A 10940-nucleotide genomic window follows, 5' to 3' on the forward strand; every position below is an offset into this window, starting at 1 on the left:
GAGCGATCCACTTGATAACCCGCGTCGTAGTACAGTTTAGCGAGAGCGCGTATGTTTTGGATCAGGCCAACCGGCTAACTCAAACATATCCAGGTTAGGTTGAACCAGCTTCGTAGTACAGGCCCCTGGGACCATGGCCGTATCTACCATTGAGGTCACCGAGGTCCGGACCTCGGTAATATTTTCCGAGCTGTGCATAACAAAACTTGTGAAATAATTGCACTAAACGGGGTTCTTTGTAGTACTTCCATTTACTGACCATGGGGGCGCTGCATAACTACGTAGCCTCGATTAAAGCAAAGAAGAAGACGACATGTATCAACAAACCTCCCTAGCCCTGGCCCTTTCTCATTTCTCGAACTCCCCTCCTCGACTCCCCTCCTCGACTCCTATCCTCGATACTTAGTCCCGCCCACAGGAGATGCGAGCGGAGGAGCCGAGGAGGGGAACCGAGGAGAGAGGAGGGGAAGCAGCAGGTGGTTAGAGAAATGAGAACTCCTCTCCTCTGAGCGGTCATTTTAAAGAGACGCCCATTAATGATGACAGGAGGCACAGCAGCCCTCTGTCTGATGGACAGATGTGTTCATGACCACTTATATATTTACTTTGATTCATTCACAGTGCGGTATAATGAGACAATAACAGGCTACAGATGCGGACACGCACACACACATATATGTGTATATATTTATATAAATAAATACAATTTCAGAATCAAACAGAGCACTCTCATAACTCGTAACACTATCAGGGACTGGATATATCCCCCCCCCCCTCTCCCCTCTGGTCGCTACAATGAGGAAAATAAATTACGGGCCAAAAGTTGTATTTACAAGTATTACAAGTAAGCAGAGGACACCAAACCAACTGAGACCTGTCTGTCCGCTGCATCTACGCACACACTGTACCACACACACCTACACACTGTACCACACACACACACACACACACACACACAACACACACACACGCACATACAGCTCCTAAAACAGGCTACAGCCGTTGTGTATTTTATTGTGAAGCACTAAATGGTTTTAGAAAAATATCGACTCTTTGTTTGTAGATATCTACTAAACTAAAGCAAATAAAGAGAGTAGGCCTGTTATACTGAGTGATATATATTGTACACACTGCTCTGCTTTCTGCACCTCACAGCTGTTCTCACTGTAAACATCGCGTCGCGATGAAAGCAGTTTCTAAAATAATATCCAGGGGATGCATGCAGAGCTGTCATTGGCTGAGATAAGTCCGGCCGTGCGTCACGACTCTTTGAAACATCTCTGTTCCCGGAAATGCATCCGCGAAGGAGCCGTGGAGGACCCATCAGTGTATCCTCGGTTAGAGCTCCTCCAGAGAGCCTCCTCGACGCTCAATGCTCGGTCCTCGATGTGCATTTAGAGAAATGGGATGTCCTTCAACATGGCGCGCTAAAATTCATTTCCGGGTCACTACCGGAGGACAGAGGAGTCGAGGAGGGGGATTTGATGAAATGAGAAAGGGCCCCTGTATCGGAGCAGCGGAGGAGTGATGAAGTATCTAGAGATCTGAGTCCAGCGGGCTGCTTGTGTTTCTGTTCATCAGGACATCATATGACCAGCAGATCCTGTGTGAACACACTACGTTAGTCAGTGGACGTCCGACAACATGCACACTAACTTATATTGCAGCTATAGGCTATACTTTGGTTTAAATTGCGTGAATAAACTAGCTAGAGAGCTAAAGTTAATTACGTTCATCCAATGTCAGAAGGATTACCTTTTAACAAACGTTGTAATGCTTTTCTTTCATTTCAATTTGAGTAAAACATTGAAGATATAACATTGTATTGTTTTCTTTTTACATTGACTCAGATATAATGAAAAGACTACGTCAGTCGATGCTCAGCTTTGGTAAGGAAGAGACAAGAGAGAGAGAGAGAGAGAGAGAGAGGAAGTGATGGAAGCCCATCTCTTTATCAATCTATGTATCTATAACAATAGTCTTCATTTACAATAGGCATACTTTTAATACATACATCTATTGCAGTTATGATGTCATAACATACAATTGTATAAAACACAATTTGCTTACATCTTTGTTCTCTTTTGAGAATCAAACAAGACAGATTTAAATTAAAAAAGAATGCAAACAAACAAGTGAAATGAACTAAATAGCTGAATTGCTTTTAATTCACTGGCAGGAGCAACAATGGAGCAAACAGTGAACAACGAGGGAGAGATTGAACAAAGAGAAAGAGTAGAGGACAGAGAGAGTAAAGAACAGGAAGAAGACAGAGAGACTAAAGAAGATGGAAGAGAGGCTGCAGGTTATGGAAAGGAGAGAGACATGGAAAATGAATGTTGTTGACAATGTGTTGTGATCATTTTAGCCTCTTCTGCATGTCCAGATCATTAATAGTAACAATCAACTGATTCTTATGCATTACACTTTCAAAAATAATTGATGCTGACATTGTCAGCCCACTGACATGGTTTAAAATCAATATATTATCCAATTTGTGACCCCCCCACAGGACTTAAAAAGCACCTAACTAGATCATGAAAATCGCGGGGGGTATCCCCCGAACCCCCCTAGCATGTTTGGACCTCGCTATTTAGGAAATCCTGGATACGGCCCTGCCCTGGTCTCCATTATCTCCAACACATAGAGCAGGGGTCGGCAACCCCTGGCACGCAGCACCGTAACCAGTGGCACACTAGGAATAAGTGTAATAAGTGTGCAAAATATTTAAATTGTATTTTCGGATCCTGAACGAGACCGCCACCAGAGCACGTCTCGCAGAAGGAAGCAATGCATGCAATGCAGCCCCGCTCTCTTTAACTCCAGGTGACTTTCTGCCTCTTTACTCCTTGGTGCAGTGCTGATCGTTTCACCACGGAGGAAAGCACTTCGCAAATTGCAGTACCCATTAAGGAGCTGTACAAATGCCGCAGTTTTTGCGTGGCTGTGTATTTAGTTGAAAGCCCAGTGGCGATCTGCTCATCTCTCATCGAAATGATATGCTACAAAGGGGCGGATTGGCCATCTGTGTGTTGAACTTTCCTGTCGGCTCCCAGACCGTAGTCGAGGAGGGCAGAAGCAACAAGCTTCAGGTTCAATAACCCACTTTAGCTTAAATGACTGGAGAGAGGCGAGCTCTTCTTGGGAGGCCGTTGCACTTATTTAGCTGTTCTTCTGTTTCACAAAATACATCACAGACCTCTGTTTTTCTGCTTCCTCGTTTCACTTCCAGAAACATACACGTTCTCTCACTGTCGCTCTACCCAGGGCCGGCCCTGACCAATTTGCTGCCCTAGGCAAGATTTTAGCTGGCGCCGAAATGGCACGAAGGGTTTGGGGGGCCTCCGTCCCCCTAGACATTTTTTTATTTTTGCAGGTCTTAGATGCTGTCTGGTGCATTCTCTAGACTGAATTATAAGATGAACCACCACAATATTATATTGTACAATTTCAATTGTATTCTTCATTTCACTTGTTTGTTTGTTCTTGTTTGTGTTTGCTCGCTTGCATGCCCTGCATAGCTTTAAGAAATACTTAAGTTGTTGGTCAAAACACTTTCCATCTGATGAAGGCAAATGCCTTCCCAGATGGAAAAAAGTAGAAAACATTACATTCAGTTATAACTGCCAAAACAAACATTATTTACACTATTATGGCCCCTGTTAAAAATGTTTGTAATGTTAACTACTGTAAATTGGTCGAACGAATGCCTCCTCATCCGGAAGCTGACCGAGCAGACCCGAGCAGCAGTCGAGAGGAGCCGAGCGCATCCGCGAAGCACACGTCAGAGTTCCCGTTAGCCGGCAAATCTAAATATCTTCGGTCAAAATAATTTCCCTTTAGAGCAATACCGCTTCAGTTGCGCCACTTATGTGACAGACAAGAAGAGTATGTGACAGACAAGAATAGTCAACTCTAATGTCTAACACTTAATGTGGAGAAATAGATGTCCTGTATGGGTTGATTGTGCGTTGATCTGTTGGTAATGCCTCGGGGTTCCGGTGGGCATGTAAACAAATGCATTATGCTGCGCTATACTTTGTGGCCTCATCCAGTTGCATAGCGACACTTATTGTGTAGTTGTCTTTTAATAAGCAGGTAGTCATATCATTAGCTAGAACTAGCTGGATCTGATCGATATGGATATAAAAACGCGAGTGAAGTCTAATCTGACGGGAGAGAGAGATCAACTGCTGCTGACGAGTCGAGACTCGACACGCAGCTCTGCATGATAACATGCAGCGGTGAGCGGAACAAAACACACACTTCAGGTTAGAATATCACACGTAGCTATTTTAATTACCTCTCAAACTACCTGAACTAGTTATAGATATGTTTAGTTTTACTGTCGGGTCACTCATTACTAGATCCGCGAGCTGCATGATACTGGCATAATAGATTTCCCGATCGGGCAACCAGCAGGTGAGGCTTCATTGCCCGAGCTAAATACTAGATGGCCATCGGGCAGTCCTTAATGTCGAGCCCAGTGACAATCCAGTGAGCCAGGGAGCTGGTTATTTTCTCAGACGTGGACTTACTTATCCTGGCCCTGAAACCAGTCATCTGGTTGAGTGTGGGTTGGGTCAGGGTGTGGTTCCTTGCACTCGGAGTCGGGCTAACGTCCACGCTAGCTGCTACATGCTTTGCATTTAGGTGATACTTTAGGCTTGATGTGCTGCGGTGATATGCAAATTCTTTTTTGCATAATTTGCACACAACCGTGCTCTTGTCGACGCTTCCATCCGTCCGTTTTTTAAAACAAAATGTCCAATCCACGGGGCCGACCGAAGCGGTCTCATCAGCTTGTTCGTTCATGTTTGACTATTGATCACCGTGGTTTGTTGTTGTTTGAAGTCCCATGCTGAAGTCGGAGTTGGTGCTCCAGTATAATCGGTACGCCTGAAACTCATCCAGTGAGAAACGTTCCGCTGTGCAAAAATAAGTGCGATTAAAATGCGTTAATTTTTTTAACGCGTTAATTTTTGTGTAATTAATTAATCTTAATTAACGCGTTAAAGTCCCGGCCCTAGTATTTAGTTTCCTATTCATTTGAACATGATTTAAGTGGGGGGGACCTCACCTCCTCTAGGGGGGTCCGGGGGCATGCACCCCCGGGAAGACTTTTTTTTTAATATTGAAGTTAAAAGCATCAATCTGGTGAACTTTGAGAGCAACATTAGGAGCTCTATGGATGCATCTCTCAACAACACCCATATGAAACAGAACTGTAAGTAGATTTTCTTTTTCTTTATGGATACTTTACAAATCACAACTTTTTTGTACTGTCATATATTATTTTATACCTGTTTTTCACCTATTCTCTTATTTTTTTATAACTATAATGATCATATAAAGGTGTGCCTTTACCTCACTGAGCTGAGGTTATCAGAGCCTCTCAGTCTTTCAGGAGAGAGCTCTCTAAAGCTCCCCCCCGCGGCCGCTTAATAAAAGCACACAGAAGCTGTGTACGTTTTTTGGGAGTTTGATTTATTTTAAATGAACACAAATATAAAATTAAAACCTGTAATTGCACACTACCATTATTTCAAAAAAAAATAACGATTTCACATAAACCTCTGGTTTTTACTGGGGCTGGGGCAGTTCAACTTGATTTTGGGGGGGGGTGTGCCATAGTTTATGGGCACTGTACGCAATATAGGCGTAGTTATGTTAGTATAAGATAATAAGATGTACTTTGTTGATCCAAAATCGGGATATTGTGTTGTTATGAAAAAAAAAAAAAAATCTTTTTAATTTCTAACTTTTTTTTTTTTTTTCTCCCCAATTTGTGGCGCCCCCTATGGGTTGATGCGCCCTTAGCATTCGCCTATACTGCCTATGCCGAGGGCCGGCCCTGGCTCTACCATCCACAAACACACATGCACAAGCCACACCCCCCCCCCCTCTCTCTCTCTCTCTCTCTCTCTCTCTCTCTCTCTCTCTCTTAAAGGGACAGCGATCTCATCTCACTCTGCATGACCCTAATATCATAACATGTGTGCTCTGGAGAATCACAGAACGGACGATCGTCCTTATTATTATGACGTTTAAACCAATTATTGAAATGTGTTTGTTACATTCGGCATCGTGTAAGTTGCGCTGACAGGTCCACACACTGCTTCCCCGCAGCGAGGCTCCTCCGCCCTCCTGCTGATAGTTGACTAGCGTCAAGCTCTTCAACCACCCCCCTCCCCCCGTTGATAATTCTCGATCGTTGACCTCGTTTTTTTAAAATGGCACTTCATATTAAAAAGGTTGCCGACCCCTGCTATAGAGAGTGTGAGGGAACCAACACAGTAAAGTTGTGGGATGTTGATAGATGCTAAAACGCTCTATAGCCTATAGCTGAGAAAAACTACAAAGTCATCATTCTCTGTCCTTGGCTTCAACAATCTCTTTCGCATAACACAGATCATTTGTTTTCCATTTTTGATATAAAACCCTTTGGTTTCCTATTGAAAAGTCAACTTCTCTTTGTATCCTGCTACCAGTCAGCAATATATTTTTCCAATATTCAACCTTTATGATGTATGATACATTTATGACATTTCCCTAACCTCAAGACTACGTTGAGCTTACTAAGCAAGAAAGATGAATCGCGCTTTCATTCCTAGGAGCGGAAGTTGAAAAGATAACAAATGAAAGTTTTGCAGACATATTTATTTGTACATGTATTGTTTGAGCATACCGCTTTTTTCTAGTACCCATCCTCTGTACTCCTATTTGAACATACTGTATTGCACAGAAAAAACAAGTTGTCTATTCTCTGCTGGCTTTTATTTTGTCTCACAATTGTTGCTGTGGGTCCCTTGTGTGTGTACAAGGTCTTCTGGGAAATAACTGCTTGCAGTCTGTTCTGTACTGAGAAATCCAGTTCTGTGTTTGGCCAACCATGTCAGGCACTTAAATCACAGAGGGGCTAAATTCATCAGGGCCTATCCCGCCTGTCACCATGAATGTAAAGACAGACTTTATCTTCTAAGACTAAAATATGATCATGAATAATGTAGAAGCAGGTAGAGGAAGTACTGAAGAGGGATCAAAGGAGCATTCTTTTTTTCCACACCTCTTTGATATGAAGTCAGTGGTACGATAACACTGCATCATCACTTTGGATTTGTTGTAATACTAAGATCTCAAAGCGGAATACAGTGATCAAAAATCAACAAAGAAGCTCAGAGATTTCAAACACATAATGGATGAAGCTTGTAGCAGAGTTATTATATAACATAAGTTACAGCATAAGACATACAGCTGACAACAAAGACTTGTCTGAGGGTAATTCATTCAGTGTGGGTCACCTCTTCCATCTGAAGTCAGTGCTGATAATGAAGGGGAACAAAATAAGTTGTTAGATATAGGATTCATCATATTTCTTGCTTGTTATTTGTTGCATGTGTCAGCATATATGTGTTTGTGCTTGTCTGGCAAGAAATTAACTTAGTCACAGAGGTCTGAGACAATAGCAGGCAGGATTTGCTGAGCCAATCGCTGCACCTCGCCAACGGTAAAGCCATTTCGCTCCAGCAGACCACTTAATAGCTTTGGCTGATGCAGAGTTTGGAAATCCATCAATAAACTGGGCCAGACTGGGATGAGCCGCCCGCTCAGCTACACAAGCAGTGAGGGGGGGGAAACAATAGACCCGTGCCAGGACCTCTCACTTAAAATTAGATTTTAAAGTTTATGTATATACACTGTTTATAACAGACTGCAGTAGAGTATTTACACTTTGCTTGGATGAGAATCAACTCATTGTGAGCTTGTGATGTTCACACATTGGAAAATGTGATAATGGCACACTTTCACATTCTAACAGGATAATAATTATGAGGCTGAAGAGTATACATTAAAGCAATTTGTACAACATAGGCCTTGTAAGGGTATATTACAGCACGTGTGGGAGCTTGCAAGAGACCGTAAAACATCGAAATCCACTTTGGGTTAAGCTCCAATTTTGCTTGATACTACACTTTCCAAAATACACCTCAATACATTTATCCTGTTACTGCATTTATGCAATGTCTGCAAAATGGGCAGGAAAAAGCTGCAGTTTTCACACTACTCTTGTTGAGGCTTCGTTTAGAACAGCCTAAATGTGTTGCATTTACTTTAACGTCCTTTTAGCAATTTATCAGTTCAACTAGATAAAAATAAACATTATTTGGTTACTTTAAATATTACATTGGTGTTCATTTTGGATTTTATTTATTGATTTAACTGCCGGCATTGGTGGCTTTATTGACTTTATATTTTATACCAATAATCTCCTGCTAGGATTCACATCCAGGCTGCTCAAAATTACAGCCGTTACGATATGACATACCCCAGCACACCTTTCACCCCAAGCTTGCGTGTGTTTTTTGTTCAAACTTTTCCATTAAGTGAGACTATCCAAGATCTGTATCTCTGCTCCCTCCAATCTCCACTGGGATTTAAGTTCTGTTAATGCAGCAGAGTTTTGCGACAGAGGGTCAGTTGGATTTCAAGAAGCCAAAAGATGCCTTTGGTAATTTCTTTTTCGGAAAGCTGTAACAGTCTCCTGACCTTTTGACCTGCGACATGAACCCTTGCTGCCCCAGGACCACTGCAGCGCCAGACACCTGCTGTTACTTTTGCTGACAGAGCCACTGCCTGAGGGTGTGTGTGTTATCTTTTTCCTTTTTTTGTGTATGTGTGTGTTTCTGTCTGTCTGTGCTTTATGTGCTGATGCAGGAAGAAATTCATAGTGCACTAGGGAGAGCAGAATCTGTGTTATTGTATCCTGCTGCTAGTGAGTAATGTCTGAGTAGTCTGTCATGTCAACATGTTGCAAATATAGGTTATCTTGTCAGGATATAGATACTACAGAAATGCAAAAACTAAACAAAATGCTTTGGGAATATTACTGGACAACTGGATGACATGATAAATGACTTTATCTGCTGCTTAAATCATGTTGAGTCTTGTTTTTGCCCGATTAATGGCTAAAGATCTGTGATATTACTTTAAAATAAAACAGAATTACCTGAGGAAGTGTGTTTTCTGTAGTCAGAAAACCAATATCATCAGTGTGTAAGGTTATTCCTATCTGAAATAAGTTTAAAGGCAATTCTTCAACATAATTGGAGGCGTGTGGTGCAGTGGGTTGTGTGTTGGTGTTCGGATCAGGGGGTCACAGGTTCAAACCCCACTGCAGTCAGCATGTCGTTGTGTCCCTGGGCAAGACACTTCACCCCAAATTGCTCCTGTGGGGATTGCCCACAGTATTGAGTATGTAAGTCACTTTGGATAAAAGCATCTAACAAGTGACATGACATCATTATTCCCACCTTAAGGTATTTTAGAGCCATCATCAGCACAACCATGTCCTGAAACCTCTCATATTCACAAAGTAAAAGGACACCTCTCACTTACCATTTGAAATAAGTTTCAAATGTGCAGCAGTTAAAGAAAGAGCCTCTCTCAGTTGGCAGGAATTAATTATTTTTAAAATGTATTTAATCGTTTATTTGGCAGGGACCATTCACAGTAATGAACACTTAAGACATTAAAATGTGTCAAGCGTAACAGTGCCAGATTTAGCTTTGAGCTAATTTCCATCCGCAGTCCCTCACATAAAACATTTAAGAAAATGACATTTTACAAACATAGCATTACTCATGCTTTGTCTGGAAATGTGCTTGCAGACTGTTGAGGTTTTTCAAATTGAATGTGAGGTTGTTGGAGGGGAACTTCAAAGTCTCTGTGAATAAACATAGAAGTGCATGTCATTCTGCATATTTTAAGTCATGGATATGTCCTTCAATTATAATTCTTTGAAAGTATCAGTTGCCTTTGCTTGAAGAGTCAACTGTTTGTCTGCATTTCTTTAGTTTGAATTTCTGGATGGATGCTTCCAATTGGTCGATGTATTTCAGTAAAAATGACACCTGAGAGTCAATTATCAAGGGAGGTTACAGAGATGCTGACCAAGTGAATATGATATGGTCCTTTGATGGTAAGCTGAGTGGAAAGTGTCGCAGGAAATCTGAAGCGTGTGTTGCAAAGGATACTTTTCACTCAATTTTTGATGTGCAAAAAGATCAAATGTATACTGAAAGTGATTTTTCTGCAGTCGTATCATATACTGTTCAAATTTCGATTGAGACGGCCTTGCTTTTTCCAGATTTTCTACACACTGACTATTATAAAGATACAAGCAACACAGAACATTACAGGTCAGTTGCATTAACCTCTCATGTAGGAATGGCGAGAATGATAAAATACGTATAACATAATATTTGAAGACTAAAGGTCGTATATAATATCACAGCATTTCAGAACAGAGACACATCCTGTTTATCCTGCACTAAGTTCAGAGGATGAGAAAGGAGAGCTGAGGTAAAGAAAGAAAAACACTATGAGCTATTAAAGGAATACTTTGTAGATAGATGTGTTTATTAGAGAACCACTCGCTTAATAGGAAATATGTTAATGAAGATAGCAGCTAGACTGGATAAAGACTGGAAACGGCTGCAAGAGAGTTCTGACCAAAAGGCAGCGCCATTTTGACCCAGTTCTTGAATCTCTATATTGGATGCCAGTAAGTCATACAACTAATATTTATCTTTTTACCAAGAAATATCTACATGGGCTCGACCGATACGACTGACATACTCGAGCAATACAACCCTGCACTCTCAGATCACTACAGAGTGGTTAGGGCCACATCTAAACTAGGAGAAGTGTCTTTAAGTCATTCTGCAGCACAGACTGGTGCCTCCATCCTTTATGGTTTAGAAATCAAGTCCTTATTCTTCCCAACCACATATTTTTTAAACCCAAGGCCTTATTATTGTTTTATTTGTAAATGGTATTTTAATGTGTAACTATTTGGAATTATCTATTATTTCTCAGTGCAGCACCTTAGACCTACCTCTGTGTTTGAAACTGGCTTTATAAATAATACTGCATTGCCT

The sequence above is a fragment of the Pseudochaenichthys georgianus genome, chromosome 1 (assembly GCF_902827115.2).
Source record: "Pseudochaenichthys georgianus chromosome 1, fPseGeo1.2, whole genome shotgun sequence".
NCBI classification, from domain to species: domain Eukaryota; kingdom Metazoa; phylum Chordata; class Actinopteri; order Perciformes; family Channichthyidae; genus Pseudochaenichthys; species Pseudochaenichthys georgianus.